This window comes from Oncorhynchus mykiss, chromosome 26 (assembly GCF_013265735.2).
Source record: "Oncorhynchus mykiss isolate Arlee chromosome 26, USDA_OmykA_1.1, whole genome shotgun sequence".
In the NCBI taxonomy this organism is placed as follows: domain Eukaryota; kingdom Metazoa; phylum Chordata; class Actinopteri; order Salmoniformes; family Salmonidae; genus Oncorhynchus; species Oncorhynchus mykiss.
This window is the reverse complement of record NC_048590.1, coordinates 19,323,582-19,342,694: the sequence shown is the minus strand read 5'-3', so window position 1 is coordinate 19,342,694 and position 19,113 is coordinate 19,323,582. Positions and strand designations below refer to the sequence as shown.

General features: G+C 40.5%; 1 long non-coding RNA gene across 1 annotated transcript; it reads left to right on the top strand.

Moving 5' to 3' along the window:
* The first annotated feature begins 610 nt into the window (after window positions 1-610).
* Window positions 611-13,846, top strand: LOC110506226. The gene is made up of 3 exons (XR_002470931.2): window positions 611-881; window positions 981-1,039; window positions 13,648-13,846. It is a non-coding gene; the product is annotated as an uncharacterized LOC110506226 (long non-coding RNA).
* The last annotated feature ends 5,267 nt before the right edge of the window (window positions 13,847-19,113 follow it).

Here is a 19,113-nt window from a genome sequence, read left to right as displayed (position 1 = left end):
ATAAATTATTGTTAATCTACCTGCAGTGTCCAATTTACTGTAGCTATTATAGCAAGAAAATACCATGGTATTGTTTGAGCATAATGCACAACAAAACACTTTTATCAAGGCAACTGGTTTGATACATTCACCTCTGACAGTAAATGTACTTACATTCTTGCTCTGATTTGTCATCCTGAGGGTTCCAGAGAAAAAAATGTTGCACAGTCATGCTACATAAAATACATTTTAATATCCTTACACAATCCATTTTGTATACTGTGTTTCACATGAATTCCGTATCTTTCAATGTGCATAAAAAAAAAGTATGAAATCGAATCAGCTAAACCTTTTTTAACCCGGTCAAGTTTGGTTTCTGTGCAATCCTCAACCACTCTAGAAGGCAACCAAATATGTTTCATCATTCTACATTATGTATTGGCTACACAACATGTCAGCCATCATTATGCACGGGCTGTGTTCACTTGATTGACAGCGTCTTGGTCCAATGACCACCTATAGTTTGAAACATAGCTAGCCAAATAGCCAATAAGCTGGGCTTTCCATAAGCATGTGATCGCCCTTTGTAGGACAAACGGTCATTATGCAAGAGCTGTAAGCAACAGGATTCATTCTCAACTGAATATCAACAGGGCGCAGGGAAGTTTACGTTACGCAGTGTTTTGCTTTCTTCTACAAACTTTTCTCAAAACTGAAAAAGTACAACATGGCTACTAAGAGTGGAAAAGCTACATCGAAGTCCAAGTATAACAATTTGGATGAGATTGTTGCAGAAATTGACTGGGAGAGAGAACTAGTGGAATGGATGAGTTGTCTGAGTGAGCAGTTTTGTTTCCAGGGTGCAAGAAAGATTTTTGTAAGGAAAATGTACTTTTAGATCAGTAAGTAAAATACGTTTTTGCTTCTCATGCTAATGCAGCTGTTTAAATGGTTGCATATTAATTTGAGATATTTTTCTTTGATTTCTATATCTCCTCCAGTCTGACCCCTCTGCTGTCTCTGGCTCCATACCCCCGCACGGCCATTTAAAGTTGTGAAGGTTAGTACCTTTTATGTAGGGAAGCTAATGATCCATCATGTATGACATTCCTGGGAGTGTGTAAACTTAATATTTTTTAGTACCATAGCATTTTTGTAAGTTCTCGATAGTTATGTACATGAAAATATATAAATGGACCAATTAGGACACTTGGGTACATTCGGGCAAACTCGTGAGGGACACCTCAGAGACTTTAAAAAAATACTATGTATCTCGCTCATTCTTGAATGTATCAGCCTGAAACTTTGCACACACACTGTTGCCCTTTTGTCGACATCACCTAAATTATCACCAGCTTCCAATTTCAATGTATGACATTTATTTTGCATTTCAAAGAGGATGCAACAAAAATAAAATATATTATTTTGTTTTATCTTTTACCAGATCTATTGTGTTATATTATCCTATATTAATGTCCCATCTCCACAAACTTCAACGTTTTTCCTTTCAAATGGTGTCAAGAACATGCATATCCTTGCTTCTGGTCCTGAGCTACAGGCAGTTAGATTTGAGTATGTCATTTTAGGCGGAAATTGAGATGAAGGGTCCTATCCTCAAGAGGTTAAAAACACAATGATTGTGGGTTCAATCCCAGTGCTTTATTTCTGTTTTAACCCTAACCTTAGTTAATGCATCTAGCTTCGATAGATGGCCGCTACACTAACTTACCAATAAAAATAGTTGTTGTTGAATGACTGTCAGTGACTGACATAGCAAAATAAAAACTCATGATGCACACAACCAAATTTCCAAATTGCACCTTGTGTTGGGGAAATTGATCCGGGGCCTACAAAAGGGGCCTACAGTTGCCCCGCACTAGACGATATAGCTGGACAAAATCTGGTTGTACATTCTATTGGTTAGGCTGCTAGAGAAGTGCACTAGTCGTTAGTTATATTTTCATAGTTGCTATACATAAGCACGGATTGTTTGTTCTTCCTATCGGATTGTTATTCAGGCTGGGTAAATATCTTGTCACTTCCTAGCTAGCCAACTTCAGCTAACAGAGTCATGTCAAACAGCAGTTGCAAGGACAGCAAAATAGCCACATTTTAATAGCTGCATCTCAGTTTGTTTTAGCTACATGTATATCCATAATAATGAGGCTGATGCGTGATTTCGCAGAGGCTGATGCGTGAGGCTGATGCGTGATTTTAGTCTGGACATTTCCCCTGTCTATGGCACAGGGGAGATCGCATTTCAAAATTGAAACATTGTTTTTGAGGTCGGTTTTTACAACCTCCCGCTGTTCCAAGCCAAATGCTAAGCTAGAAGCAAAGGGAAATGATGTGATAAATGTAGGAGTTGATTTGGACAGTAACATGAACATGATGATATTCTTTTGGAGGCGCAGGTTTATTTTAGATGGAACTGTTTGCAGGCATAGGTGTTCAATATCGCTGAATAGCACGGCTTGGAACACTGCTCCTCCATTCAGCATCCAGGATCAAAACAACCAAGTTTTATAACTGGATTGAATGACTAAACTTCTTAACCCCTCTGCCTAAATTTAACCCAAACTTTAGAATAAATATCTAAACTAACCGTTAAGTTTGACTGACAGCTAACAGACAGCAACACATTCCATAATTAAAATGGCAACACACTCCGTAATTTAAAGGGTGACACACTCCGTAATCTCCTGTTGCCTACTGTCTTCGTTTGCCATAGACTCAAAGTTGCATTGAAAAATCATCATACCATTGGTGTAATCAATGACATTTACATCGCGCAATCTGAAAGATGTCTGTTCACTGCTCTTGAAAAATCAAGGCTTATCATTCACTAACATTTGTGGTAGAATAGCGGCGCAATGAGATTGCCCTTTAGACAGTTTCTTATACTGCATATCCATTCAAGACCACATTACTTCTCCCTCTCATAGTTGCAGACATCGTTCATGTTCATATAAAACATTTAAGACATAATGTTCAGTGTGGCAAGACAGACAGTTGACATTTCATTTCTTACATTGTATTGTATGTCTCACATAATTTATTCCAAATATTCTATACATTTTTTCTCTTAAAATTGCTCTTAAGTCCTCCACCAAGTCTTAGCAATTCTGAAAACTCAACATTTGTAGATATGTAATTCTGCTCCTTTGTACCTTGAATTGCCCTCCCCAGCCACATTCATTCTCATGAAGGGTGCAATGGGAATGTGCATTGTGATGCAACAGCAGGCAGGAAAAATAATGCAGCCCTCCTTCTCTCCCATGTGAATGTATTAATTCTTTATCTCAGACTTATCTTCCCTTCCTCTGCCGGTGGCTCCTGAGTTTGCTGTTGCTGGAGCTCAGGCCTAGCCTCAGTGCACCTGATTCCACTTTCTCTCCCCAAAGACCAGCACTGAGTCCCACATTTGTCATTGGTAAACATGCAGACGCGCCATACTTCATACATTTGGAGGGAGGGAGGGGACTTGGTAAGAGGAAAACACAGGGACAACAAAAATCAGCATTATTCTCCATGACGTGAAACCCTCATTCCACAAGAAAAGTTTAACAAAATACAGCAGTTATCTCAACAAACAATGCATATATCGTCGGTACAGTTAATTCTAAGGACATTGGTATGCAAAGAGTGTATTTCATGTGAAAATATCCTTACTTACACCCAATAATGACAACAACATCTCCTCTAACGATATGGCAGTGACGCATACATTTCCAACTCATTAATGGAGAGTCATGCAGGAGAAAGCTTGTGAGTAGTTGAGCCCTTTTGTTTGATTTATTGGACACAAGGGCTGAAGGAGTAAGATATCATTTAGGGGATATTTACGACATGGTTTTACCCACAGTCATTATAAATCCATTGACCGCTGTCGTGTCACGTACCCTTCCAAAAATCAGTCACTGCATTTTCAAAACATTTTTAAATACCCATGCTAAATAACTCTGTTGATGAATAGCTTGTCTCGTGCTCTGGGGGGGAAAGGGTGGTGCGCTAGGGGGAAAAATCCGGATGAAATTACACTGTGGATTGATTGATCTCTGCAACTCTGGAGAATGCAGGTTAAACTGATGTATCAAGATTAGCGTCAGCGGTGGAGCTGAAGGACAATGCAACCATTGTCTTGGGACATGACCTTCGGAATATTTCCAGACCCCCCCCCCCCCCCCCCCTCTTCGTGGGCCGTGGTACATGGCAGGGAACCAAAAGCTGTCCATCACTCCCACATTGGAAGAGTTTTCATTGCCATGAAAGGGAATGAGAGGGAAATGAAATGGTATCACAGATGTCTCAATTCGTATTTACTAATGTAGCTCTGTATATTGTGGTATGAGAACATGCACACAGAAAAACACACACACACACAGACACACACACACACACACACACACACACACACACACCACACACACACACTAAAACAATGTGTAAATCATTTTACCAGGTTATGATTTTGTTTCCTATTATTATGATGGGTGGTGTGCCACAGTACACTATAATTTTACTGGAGAGTCAGATGTGGCTTACTGCAGCTCTTCATAAAGAGCTGACCTCTTAGCAGTCAATATATAAATACAGTCAAAAGTGAATGGGATATATGACAAATGTGCCAACAATTCACATAATAAATAAGTATTTATCACGGTTTGGGATTTATCAAGGTTGGTAAGCCTCTGTGGTTCTCACTAGTCCTTGGCAGAGAGGGAGAGAAGAATATGGATATGATATCAAGCTGAGCACCAGCGTCAGCTAAGTCAAGGACAACCACACAACCACAGCGATGGAAATCTTCGGGGCTATAGCTAGGTGTACCTCAGAGCAGCCCATGGCAGCATGGGAAATGAAATATTTATTAATTCATTCTCCCAACCACTGGGCGAAGCATTATTCTCAGCCCACACCCATAAAGAGTAACAATTACAGATCTGGTGTTTTCCAGCTTAGACTTACTTTCAAAAAAGAAAATACCAGGAAACATGTAAGTAAATGTGTTCATGTTGAAGTTATAATTCATAAATGATACTTTTACTACTGTAGCTATATAGACTCTGTATTTGCATTAAAAGCTGGGATTTTCTTGTCTGACTCGTATCATTGGAAACGTGTGATATGTGCTGTACATAGCTAATCTGGAAAGAAGTAGTGTACCTTCAAAGGAAAACCGCGGGAACACCAATATAAATCAGATAAGGGCCCATACACTCACCTCTTTACCCCTAATGCATATGGCTTACTCATTCACTCTGTTTGAAGTACGATATCTGACATGTACATGATAATCTCTCACTCAACACTCAACATTAGTAATGTTTTTTTGAAGAGCTCTCTCTCTTCTCCAACATTTCTGCTTATTCTGAGGAGGAGCTACTAGGGGCTGATGTCTGCCACTGATAAGTCCTGAGCTCTGTAATTAGACTGGGGGGGGGGGGGGGGGGGGGGGGAATTTAATTCTTCCTCTCGCTGAACTGCCTCCTATTCTGCATCTCTCCCCAGCTGTGCTTTCTTGATGATGAGGCTTATTACAATGCTCAGTGCAGATCTCCATTTCTCCTAAACACAGCTGTAATCCCCACACTGGTCCCAGTTATTAACTCCCATTCATACTGTAGAACTCCTCGCAGCCTTACCTAGTCAACAGCATTGTATCGCCTGGGAATGGATCTGATTGACAGATTCGGAAGTAAACAGAGGGAAGGAAAGAGAGAGAGAGAGAGAGAGAGAGAGAGGAAGAGGCAAAGGGAGTGAGAGAGGGAGGGAGGCTTTCACTTCCAGTACACTAGTGTCTGAACAGCATGCTGCTGGTGGAAGACCATTATAATAAGAACATGTCCCTTATTCCAAAACTTGCCAACATTTGATTTATTCACAACTCTATCTTTTAAAACTGGCCTACAACCTTTTTATGACACATGAATAAGGTTACCAAACACCATTCTGTCAGGGGAACAATTTGTTTAGTGATTTATATATTGTCCGATCCTAATACCAATGAAGCAAACCAAATAATAGTTTGCGGGAAAGTCCCAAAACAAGGCCTATTTACACCAGTGCAGAGTCCCCTGAGGTGGTTAGGCCATGGCGCTGTCACTTGACATGCAATGCAGAGTTGGAACCAATGTCATTATCTGAGAAAGGAGAAAGTTTGTAGAGAACCCAAGACACGGGGGAGGAACATGTATCCATTATGTCAATCCTTACCATCACCACATGAGCACTCTGTATTGGAGTTATATTTGTGAATGAATTATACATGAATCCAGCTTTTCTATGTGGCTAAAAACCAAACCAGTTCTAGGAATAAATCAATTCCTGTAAGTGTAAAGAGGGTTAAAAAAAGTATTGGCCTGACATTTATCTAAGCCCTATGTGTAAATACAGGTATTATACTGTATGCTGTAGAACAGTAATCACCAACCGGATTATCTTCAAGGCATTCCTAGGATTATCTTCAAGGCATCACCAAACATTTCTGTAGAAAAGCCAACGATAAAGGCTTGCGCTCCTATTTTGTGTGTGTGTGTGGCGCTGTTGGCGGTAAGTGCACTTGTTTCAGAAGCCCATGGGTGGGCAAAGCAAAAGTGTTCCCATTTTTAACCATTTTATTTGTCTGAAAAGACAAACTCGGCCTACTCAACAGACCGGGAGATGTGTGGCTAAATCAAGTGTGCTTACGGCACTAACTCAAATCACCATGCCTACCTACAGCTTCCATGACCCAAGCAACGTTTGATACTAGCCTACCTGAAATTTCACAACTTTTAAAACCATGACTGTCAAAGGCTACAGCAAAGGGCTGCTGTTTTTATGATTGAGTTATTCGGCACATTTTTACAAAATGCACTTCTCCCTTCTTCCACTCCCGCTGGAACTGCAATGAATGAGTAGCCAAGTGCATCGATAGCTCTGAGTTTTTATTATTATTAGCAGCTCGTCGTGTCTATTTTAATATCGAGGAATATTTCACTTTCTTTTGTCATAGGAATAACATGAATTTGTGCATGAGGCAGATGCGATGCGAGTCGCTATCAGGTGGAAGACAGTGTCCCCATTCCTCCGGTCAGTCTCATCGGAGGAAATGAAGGACAGAGCAGGAGGATAGGAAGGACAGAGCAGGGACTGTGAAAGGCAGACTCTCTGCTGTGCTCTCCTTCCCTCCAACTGGGAACTCTGAACTCGGAAATTCCGACTTCAGTGCGTTCAAGACAGAAGGCGAGGTAAGTACAGGTTCATCAAAGCTGTGACTGAGAAACCAAAAAACAGCATCCATCTCAAGACCATCAGACTGTTAAATAGTCACTACTAGTCATTCTCCGCCCAGTACCCTGCACTAACCTTTAATCACTAGTTGGCTATCACCCGGTTACTCTACCATGCACCTTAGAGGCTTCTGTCCTATGTACATAGTCATGGAACACTGGCCACTTTAATAATGTTTACATTCTATTTTACCGATTTCATATGTATATACTGTATTTTAGTTAAATAGTTAAATAGGATAGGTATTTAAGTAATACCTATCCTATTTAACTATTGCTGTACACATACTTTTCTTCAGATATGCTACATATTCTATCCATATACTGTCCATATTGTCTATACATCCCATCACATATATACACTTAGGAACACCTCTTTCCATGATATTGACTGACCAGATGACTCCAGGTGAAAGCTATGATCCTTAATTGAAGTCAATTGTTAAATCCACTTTAATCAGTGTAGATGAAGCGGAGGATCCAAGTTAAAGAAGGATTTTTAAGATTTGAGACAATTGATACATGTGTGCCATTCAGAGGCTGAATGGGCAAGATAAATATTTAAGTTCCATTGAAAGGGGTATGGTAGTAGGTGCCAGGCGCACCGGTTTGAGTGTTGTCATGAACTGCAGTGCTGCTGGGTTTTTCCACGCTCAACAGTTTCCCGTGTGCATCAAGAATGGTCCATTACCCAAAGGACATCTTAGCCAACTTGACACAACTGTGAGAAGAGTACATGCCCCAACGAATTGAAGCTTTACTGAGGGCAAAAAGGGGTGCAACTCAATATTAAGAAGGTGAGTATATACAGTATTTATAAACCGGGTAGTTTGAATACTGGATACTGATTGGCTAAAACAGCTTTCAGCTGTGTGAATGTGAGACCTTATACCATGACTATGACATTTAGCCTTTTCACCTTTATATCATTGCGCCTTTGTTAAATGGCTACATCAACAATAGTTTGACATGCCGATGTACAAAATAAGTGTTTAGTTTAACTTTAGAGAAACCGAAACGAAAAGAACAGTGTGAAACAAACAAAGTGGTCACCTACCTGCTTCACTGACAGGTGTGCAGAAAAAGGGATACATTGTGAATTTGGGAATACAACAAAAACGGAGCTGAACGTCATTGTATGGTTCAGTGAGAGACATGAATGGTGAAGAATATAGGATTAGCAGCTACAATGGACTCAGAGCTGGTTTGAACCGACATATCAACGACCCGCCTCTCAGTTTGGCATGGAGTGTACAGAAGGGCACCGAATACACAACAAGCAACAATGTGTCTGTCGGCATAATTAAAAAGTTGAGGGAAGAGGGGCGCGACAAAGCTGCCCACCAGTGAACAGCTACATATGGTAAGTAACTGTTAGCTAGCTAAATCATTACAATGTACCCTGACAATATAACCGGTAGCTATGTAGGCCTAACTACTAGCTAACGTTATTTTGTCTTATGTTTCGGGTACACAAAAGAGTCGATGGGAGTGAACACCCTCGCAAACAATGCTGCCAAAGATCTGCAAAATAGCTGGCCCGTCACAGATTTACACAAACCACTGCCTTCGAACCACCGTGATCCAGAAACTGTCGGATGACAGAGGCACGAGAAATACATGTATGAGAAATACTGTCTGTCAGAGGACGCATATTCGAAGGTTAAATAAATAAATAAAAATAGATAAGCTTGCTAGCTAGCCTGTGGTTGTTGAATAGCAACCAGTCTAGCAACAATACTTTTGTCTACTTTTTCTTGCGGAATGTATTTATTATTAATGCATTTAATAATGATTAATTGTTCATGTATTTTAGAAACATTTTCAATTTAGATGTGCAGTTCCTTGCCTTACTGTGTTGGCAACCGGTTTACAAAAGCAATAAGGCACCTCAGGGGTTTGTGGCATATGGCCAATATACTACGACTAAGGGCTGTATCCAGGCACTCTGCGTTTGGTCGTGCTTAAGAACAACCCTTAGCCATGACATATTGGCCATATACCAAACCCCCCCGGGCCTTATTTCTTAATTATATTCCGGACTCCGACATTGCTCGTCCTAATATTTCTATATTTCTTAATTCCATTGTTTTACTTTTAGATTTGTGTGTATTGTTGTGTATTGGTAGATATAACTGCACTGTTGGAGATCGCAAGCATTTCACTACACCCACAATAACATCTGCTAAATATGTAGTATATGTGACCGATAACATTTGACTTGGTTTGATTGAACAAATTGGAACTTGGAACATTACTACTGTTGAGTGAGAGATTATCATGTACATGTCAGATATCGTACTTCAAACAGAGTGAATGAGTAAGCCATATGCATTACGGGTAAAGAGGTGAGTGTATGGACCCTTATCTGATTTATATTGGTGTTCCCGCGGTTTTCCTTTGAAGGTACACTACTTCATTCCAGATTAGCTATGTACAGCACATAAAAATAGATCAGACTGGGAAAAATATTTTTAAACAGTCATCCAACTTGGAATTCCAAGTCTGATACTCTGGCATCTTTCTAGAGCACCAACTTTTCGACCTCAAGATCACTGATGTCGGGCTCAGTTGGTAGAGCATGGCACTTGCAATGCCAGGGTTATGGGTTCGATTCCCACGGCTGAAACAGTATGAAAAAGGTATGCACTCACAACTGTAAGTCGCTCTGGATAAGAGCATCTGCTAAATGACTAAAATGTCATGATTTGACCTTGTTTTTTTTACCTTGAGTATCTAGTTGTCTTGAAAGCGTCGTGACCAATCAGATGCAGGTACCCTCAATCCAGAAAATATAAAAAGCGAATTATTTCAATTTATGCTCAGCTGTGCCTCACAGGAGCTACACCAAGTATCTATTTTGTTATCAAAGCTCCTGTACTGACCAGCTGTTAAGTGTCTTCACTGACATTTTCAACCTTTCCCTAACCCATTCTGTAATACCTACACGTTTCAAGCAGACCACCATAGTCCCTGTGGTTAAGAAGGCCAAGGTAAATGACGATATCCCGGTAGCACTCACATCTGTAGCCATGAAATACTGTGAAATGCTGGTCATTACTCACGTCAACACCATCATCCCAGTCACCCTGAACCCGCTCCAACAGATTGGTATGTGGGTTGGCGTGGGTCCTCAGGGGTGCGTGCTTAGTCCCCTCCTGTACTCCCCGTTCACTCACGGCTCCAACACAATCATCAAGTTTGCAGACGACACAACGGTGGTTGGCCTGATCACCCAACGACGATGAGACAGCTTATAGGGAGGAGGTCAGAGACCTGGCAGTCTGGTGTCCGGACAAAAACCTCTCCCTCAACATCAGAAAGCCAAAGGAACTGATCGTGGACTACAGGAAACGTAGGGCAGAGCAAGCACCAATTCACATTGATGGGGCTGTAGTGGAGCGGGACGAAAGACTCAGGTCCCTTGGTGTCCACATCACTAATTATCTTTCATGGTCCACACACACCAACACAGTTGTGAAGAGGGCACGACAACGCCTCTTCACCCTCAGGAGGCTGAAAAGATTTGGCATGGGCCCTCAGATCCTCAAAAAGTTCTATGGAAACACCATTGAGAGCATCTTGACTGGCTGTTTCACCGCTTGGTATGGCAGGTGCTTGGCATCCGACCACGTCACTGGGACCGAGCTCCCTGCCATCTGAGACTTCTATACCAGGCAGTGTCAGAGGAAGGTCCTAAAAATTGTCAGACTCCAGCCACCCAATTCATAGACTGTTTTCTCTGCTACCGCACGGTAAGCTGTACTGATGTACCAAGTCTGGAACCAACAGGACCCTGAACAGCTTCTACCGCCAAGCCATAATACAGCTAAATAGTTAGTCCGGGTAGCTATTTGTTTAACTATTTAACTCTCTGCATTGACCCTTTTTGCACTAACTATTTTGACTCATCACATACGCTGCTGCTGCTACTGTTTATCTGTCACTTTATTCCTAGTTATATGTACATATCTACCTAAATTACCTAGCACCCCTGCACATCGACTCGGTACTGGTACCTCTTGGATATAGCCACGCCATCGTTACTCATTGTGTATTTTTTTATTTTTTTATTATTACGTTTTTTATTCTTATTCTATTTTCTTTCTCTCTGCATTGTTGAGAAGAGCCCCCTAAGTAAGCATTTCGCTGTTAGTCTACACCTGTTGTTTACGAAGCGTGTGACAAATACAATTTGATTTGATCATATCTGTAGTGAGAAGATGTACTACATGTGATTTGACTTAACATACATTCTATTACAAAGCTTTTCACTGCATTCAAATCTAAATTATCCTGGGAATGTTTTGAAAGAAAAGCAGGTTAACGTTGACATTGATAACATCTTCCCAGGTTCACCCTTTAAGACTTCAGAAGATGGCATTCCCTGCATCGGATGTCAGGGAGCATTGTGAGAGGAAACATTGACTTTAATCTGCTCAATTGAGGTACTCTGATTTCCATAATGATTGAACTTGTGCCAGATGACCTTCGGTTTCTGTTCTGTGACCGACGTTGCTGTGCAGCTGTTGCTTTATGCAAAACTCCTCCATGGAGACAGGACTGGGGATAAGACTTGTAACCGACTCTCTTGTTCATCTTCGTCACCCCAGGGCAGTTTTCTCCACATTATAGACAGCTCTGGACCTCGACTCATTCTCCAAATCTCACTAGGGAGACATGCCTGAACCAAATGTGTGTGTTAGTGTATATGTTTAAGAATTGTTCTGTGTTCTGCTCCTGTGTTCTCATACTAAAGTATATGTTTCTGTACTGCATGGTTAAGTCACCATGGGAAATTAGCATACACTCATGGAATTAGTTTATGGATGTACTCATGAAGTGCACCTGACCTACTCAGTGTGTACAGTTAATCAGTTATGCCCAGTTTCAACAACAATAATAATATGCTGACATAGAATGAGTACTAGGCAATTATACAGTATAAGATCGAACACTGAAACAATTTTTTCGTTCCCATTATATGGTGCAATTCCACTATTGGAACCAAACTGCTCTGGGCCAGAACCAGCATGATCTAGACTTGTTGGTTCTTCGTTGTTTTCTATTTGCCGTGGAACTGGAAACAGGACTAGGTTTCATTTGCGGGAAAAAACTGCTACTGATGATTTTTAGACAGCGGCCGATGACGCAACTTGACAGCAACATTGTTTTGATCCTCGGTGACTGGCATTTCTAAGTATGGAGGAGGGAGACGTGCTGGTGGCTATTTTGTGCCATCCTTTTCATTTTTTGTTCGTGGGCAGGAAACGAGAGGAGACAGCTGAAAAGAGACAGAGAAATACACAACGTATCACCGTGCGAGGAGAGGATCACTACAGTCCGCTGAAAGACCAGTTTATGCGTAGACAGAAACTCAAGAGAGGTGTGTTTTACTGTTTAGCTAGATGTGTACCTGTCTTTAGGAATTGTTCAAATCTTATTTGGACTGAGGACAGATATTACAGTTGTTTGTAATAAGATACAGTCCTGCAATACGGTATTGCTCTTGTAGTGTGTGATAGGCCTAGGAGGTATGTCAAATGTATCTATTTAGGTGGCAAGCGACATGATAATGCGTATCTGTCTTTGTGATAGATATACATTTTACATATAATAGCTTGGCCTACATCATACACAAGTAATATTGCAGGACATAACCTTTTTGCAAGTGTAATAGCTAGCTGTCTGCATTCAATACTGCAAGAGTCATTTAGCAGAACACTCTTAAAAGAAACAGTTCCTGACTGACATTAGGCAATAATTAATCAACACAATCAACTATATTATCTATACCTATGCTATAGTGTTGACGTGTGTCCCATTGACTGGTGTGGCCAGCTCACATTCTATTGATCACCTGAGTCCAGACAGTCTGATCTGGTAATTGTGATGCTCTCAGGATCTCCCTTAATTGCTCTAAGGAACTCTGTCAGTGGGGAGTAGGTACAGAGGTAGAAAACATTTCCCTATGGAACAGTACAATTTCATAAACCTATAGTTGCAATCTGCAATATATACAGGTATATGTGTTTCAGATCAAGCACATGTGCCATTCAACTGAGTGCTGGGACCACTGTGCTCCACAATTTACAGGCACCCAACGGATTGGTAAATCCGCATGTCGGCAGAGTCCTGTTATGGAGAGACAGGATACAGTGTTCTGCCTTTGTGTCCCTCTCCGAAAGTGAATTGCCATTGCCCTGTGGAAGCTGGCCACGAATTCTGAACATATTGCTATTTATTGCTAATACCAAGGCTGGTGCTCTCTGGTGTGTAGGTAGGCAAAAATAAAGAGAGAAGAGAAAGTTACCACAAGGCAAACAAACGCAATGTTTAATAACAGATCTCTTTTTTTTTCTCCATCTCTGTGATTTTCTCCCTCCTCTCACAGACACCCAGCTCCACCAACACCCTTTGGACAACAAAGTGCCTAGAACAACAACACAACTGGATTCATGACCGACTGAGCCTGGTCACTTAGCTCAGTGGTTCTCTCCTTTTTTGGTTACTTTACCCCCTTTCACATGACTAATATAGTACTACTATATACTCTCTCACATGACTGTACCCTTGGGGATTAATAAAGTACTACTATATACTACTCCGTTATGTCAATCTTACCATTAGACATACAGTACCAGTCCAAAGTCTGGACACACCTACTCATCCCAAGGTTTTTCTTTATTTTTGACTTTTTTCTACATTGTAGAAAAATAATGAAAATGAAATAATCAAAACTATGAAATGACACATATGTACCAAAAAAAGTGTTAAACAAGTGCAGTCACAAAAACCATCAAGCGCTATGATGAAACTGGCTCTCATGAGGTCCGCCACAGGGAAGAAAGACCCAGAGTTGCCTCTGCTCCAGAGGATAAGTTCATTAGAGTTAACTGCACATCAGATTGCAGCCCAAATAAATGCCTCACAGAGTTCAAGAAACAGACACATCTCAACATCATTTTTTTTTTACTTATGTTTTATTTTTTTTCTTAACTTCTTAAAACATTGTTGGTTAAGGGCTTGTAAGCAAGCATTTCACTGTAAGGTACCTGTACTGTACCTGTTCTATTTGGCGCATGTGACAAATAAAAATTGCTTAGATTTTACTTGGGCCAAGAAAAACGAGCAATGGACATTAGACCAGTGGAAATCTGTCCTTTGGTCTGATGAGTACAAATTTGAGATTTTTGGTTCCAACCGCCATGTCTTTGTGAGACGTAGAGTAGGTGAATGGATGGATGGATGATGTGGTTCCCACCGTGAAGCATGGAAGAGGTGGTGTGATGGTGTGGAGATGCTTTGCTGGTGACACTGTCTGTGATTTATTTCGAATTCAAGGCACAGTTAATCAGCATGGCTACCACAGCATTCTGCAGCGATACACCATCCCATATGGTATGTGCTTAGTGGGACTATAATTTATTTTTCAACAGGACAATGACCCAACACACCTCCAGGCTGTGTAAAGGCTATTTGACCAAGAATGAGAGTGATGGAGTGCTACACCAGATGACCTGGCCACAACAATCACCTGACCTCAACCCATTTGAGATGGTTTGGGATGAGTTGGACTGCAGAGTGAAGGAATAGCAGCCAAGAAATACTCAGCATATGTGGGAACTTCTTCAAGACTTTTGGAAAAGCATTCCAGGTGAAGCTGGTTGAGAGAATGCCAAGAGTGTGCTAAGCTGTCATCAAGTCAAAGGGAGGCCACTTTGAAGAATAAAGAATATATTTTGATTTGTTTAACACTTTTTTGTCTACTAAATTATTCCGTATGTGTTAATTCATTGTTTTGATGTCTTCACTATTATTTTACAATAATTCTACACATCATCACACCACCTCCTCCATGCTTCACAGTGGGAACCCCACATGCGGAGATCATCCATTCACCTACTCTTCACACAGTTGATTAAATTGCTGATACTGCTGCTGACGCTGGGCCTCAAGTGTCTTCAGGTATGCGGCCTCGGTCTCACTCATGGAGTTCAGGTATTTGCTGGTTGTTCTCGGAGTGTGTTTTCTCTTCCTTGGGAATATACAGTATATAGGCAGAGGTAAATAGATGTACAGGAATGATAAGGTACAGGGGAAATATATAGGCTGAAGTAATGAAATGTACAGTACAGGAATGTTAAGATACACGGAAAATATATAGGCAGAAGTAATGACATGTACAGTACAGGAATGATAAGGTACAGACTCCAAAGGAAACCCGAGGGCAGCCAGTGTGAGTGCAGCTTTGTCCTCCAACCATGTATTGTCTCATTATATTGATTAAATATAATCCAGCAAAGGCCAGTGTGGGGCAAACCAGATCTACCAACCAGATACACAAGTGATGCAAATAATAAAGGTCATGGGTCAGAATATGATTCATTGTATATGACTCATGAGACAGTTTTACAGTATGTATATATTTCTAGATCCATACTGCCTTCTTGAATAATGTTTAGGAACATATCACTGTCATGACAAAAGCCTTCTGTGGAGGAGATTGCCCACCCCTGTCAAAGAAAGCTAAATTGTGTGATTAGGGCTAAACAAGGGAACATGACAATCAATTGATATTGAACTGTTTACCAACCAAGAATGGACCCCTGGCGCCTGGGGGTGCAGGGCTCAGGGGTTGCAGGAGCATTGATTGTGTTGATGGACCCTGAGTGTCTGGTGGTGCAGGGCTTTGAGGTTGTGGCTTCACCGTTCGAGTATGCAGCTTCCTCCGAGTCTGTTGGTTCAGGAATGTCCTCTGAAAAGTATGTTTGCTTGTATAATGTAAAGTTGGATACTCCAGCTAATGCCAAACACGTAGTTAAGTCCATGTTTATATGAGAAATTGTCGACCCTGGTTCACGTCTGGCGCAGTGCTCATTCTCACACGCTACAGCTAGCTACGCTGAAGACATTGGTTGCTAGCTAGATAGTCATTTGGCTAAAAACAATGTATTACCATGCTGATCATTGCTGCTCGGCGTCATCTTTGCTTCAAATAATGCTGTCGGGGATGACGAATCCAGCATCTCCCGACCAGACATTCCTGGTCCTCATCCCAGTACAGCATCGATGGTGGTCAATTTCTTTGTCGTGGTCTTTTATCTTTTTATATTCTTGTTTGAGTTTCTTAATTTTTTGCCCTGCACTGTTTTACTAACCAATGGATTCTCATCTCGGCTAACATACCCAATCTTTTTTGGAAGACCTTTTCATTCCTGGTGAAAGAATCCAGTTGCCTCTGGATATGAGACACTGTGACATCATTGTGTGAGACCAGTCATTGAGTATGGCCAATTATAACCCCACCCACTGGCCTACTTGGTTCGAGGTCAATAACAGATATCAAACGAGGTTGAATATCACTTTTGGTTCCAGTAATCAAGCGGGCCATGGGCAAATGGAAATGAAATAGGAACCGTGATATTCACGGCACGGCCCTGCAGTGGAAAAACACCAGTAATGTGTTCAAGAGTTATTTTGGTCAATCATATATACATGTTCACCAGATAGACTGTAATTCATTCATGTATACAGTATTTATGAAGTGTTTATTCCTGGAAGATAAATCAAGGTTCAGCCATGAGATAACCCACTATAGTGTTCACAGTTTGAGAATAGATAGTGAATGACCTTGTGTAATGCCAATTGATTACTCTTTCATTAAGTCTAATCTAATTAATCAGAGTTTATTAAGGGGACCCAATAAACAAATGAGAGAAAGGGAGTTGGCAAGTTAAGAACATAGATGAAAAACATCGCTGATTTCAGAGAAACACAAGGATGTTGATTACATCCAGCCATGCCCATATCCACTGGCATCATTGACGTTTTCTTAATATTCATACTAGTTGGAATCAATCAATAGTGGCCACATAGCTATTCTGCTCCCAGTAACAGTTGGAATACAAATATTGACTCCAAATATGTTTGCCACTATGCAAAGTAAGTTCTCACTTTACAAACTGAGGAAAAAGTTTACTACCACGGAAATGGCAAGTGTGCAAGAGCATGGGTACTGTACACATTATTGATCTTGGTTTGACAACACACATTACATCAATTATTTAAGGATAGAGTGAAAGAAAGTGTCCAAATCCATTATCGAATGAATAGATGTTCATGCTGTTTCCCCTCGGTCTACGATGGAGGACCTCCCCCATGATCGCCCAGATTGCACTCGTAACAATGTGACTCGACCCAATGTCGAGATCTACATTTTCATATCTGAGGGCAATGATAGATGAGGCAATCTGAAGTTGTGCTGAGAGATACATCAGGAGGGAGACAGGCACTGATAAAGAAGAAGGAAATCCAGGCCCTCATTGTCACCCATCCACGGGTCCTTGGATATATAGTGGCTCCCTCAGGAGCAATAACTCAAATACGTATGCAAAAAGCACAACAGTGCTTCTCTACCCCGGGACAGATGCTAAACCGCAGAAGGATCACATGCCCTGCCTCTATATCACCCTCTGCTCAGGCACATATCTTCTTTGGGCCCTCTGATGATGACCTCCTTTTTGGCATTATGTGTGTTCCTACTTTATTGAGCTTAGCTTTTATTATTTATTTCCATATCTATAAATACGGTATGTCGCGCAGTACAAAATGCTCATTTGTATCCTATTTGCATAGCTGAATATTTATTGAAGTGAGTTGATGAAGACTAAAGTGAGTAAGGATCATGGGATGTCCTGATCATGGAGTTTAACGGTTAGAATTAGCCTACCCACTCCACTGATCTACAGTTTAATAGTGTTATCCATGTACAATCAGTAAGCATCTATAAGTCTCCAATGAATTTACCATACAGCCAATTCTTGACATTGTGTAAGGCTGTACTCAACCATATTTTTATTGAAAAAGCAAAAACCGTGTTTTAATTGCTTTTGGTTTTGTTTGACGTGGCTTTCCAAAACGTTGTTTTAAGCATATCCAAAAACAGTTTGATAGATGAACAAGTTTTTCCTGATGCGTCAAAGCTCTCGGTTCTAATGTTGTTTATCGGCATCTTTAAACAAGCTAAGTTCATTTCCTTTAAAATATGCAGTAGGCCATGTATCGATTTGGCTGGTAAATGCCTCCAAACTCTCAGCTCTGACTGACAAGGACTGACAGGGAAGAAAGAGTTATCAAATTAAAAAAAGGAAAATCCATTCACCTTAAACGCTTTGGTTCTTTCCCAGTACCTTTTATTGTAATTACAAAATATACAATTGAGTTGCAAGCATCAGATTCATTTATTGGAAGCATTTCCCCCCAGTGTTATAGTAGAATGATATTCCAATGTTATGGTTGGGTACCTTAAAAATATAACTACAAATAGCAAGAGTGCTTATATTTTTTAAGATTTTGCAACTATTGTTTCTAAGAAATGAAATGTTAAAATGAATCACAACTTTCATTTCTTTTTCAAAGCTGGATAATAGCTACATCGAAAATATGGCCAACAACAGTGTTTGAGAGACAAAATGTGCGCATGCTTTTATTCCAGTCCAGCTCTAACATACCTATTTAAGATAATGTGTTAATTAAAAACATGATTTTAAATCAGGTGTGCTAGTGCTACACCCTTCATGGCTGAACATGGAAAAAGCATCCAGTGATGAGAAATTTAAATAAATATCATGGAACACTTTAAAAACACCAATAAAAACAGCCAATAAAACCTATTTGGAAAATAAAGTACTTTGATTAAAGAAGAAGAATCCACACTCTTGAAGTGATTTTATGATTTAACTTGTGCCTCGTGAGGTCCAAATTGCAACATAAAAGTAGAATATTATGAAAACTGCCAACATTATAAAATCATATGTAAGTAAAAAATAATGGTGAATATATTCACATTGCTTTGAAT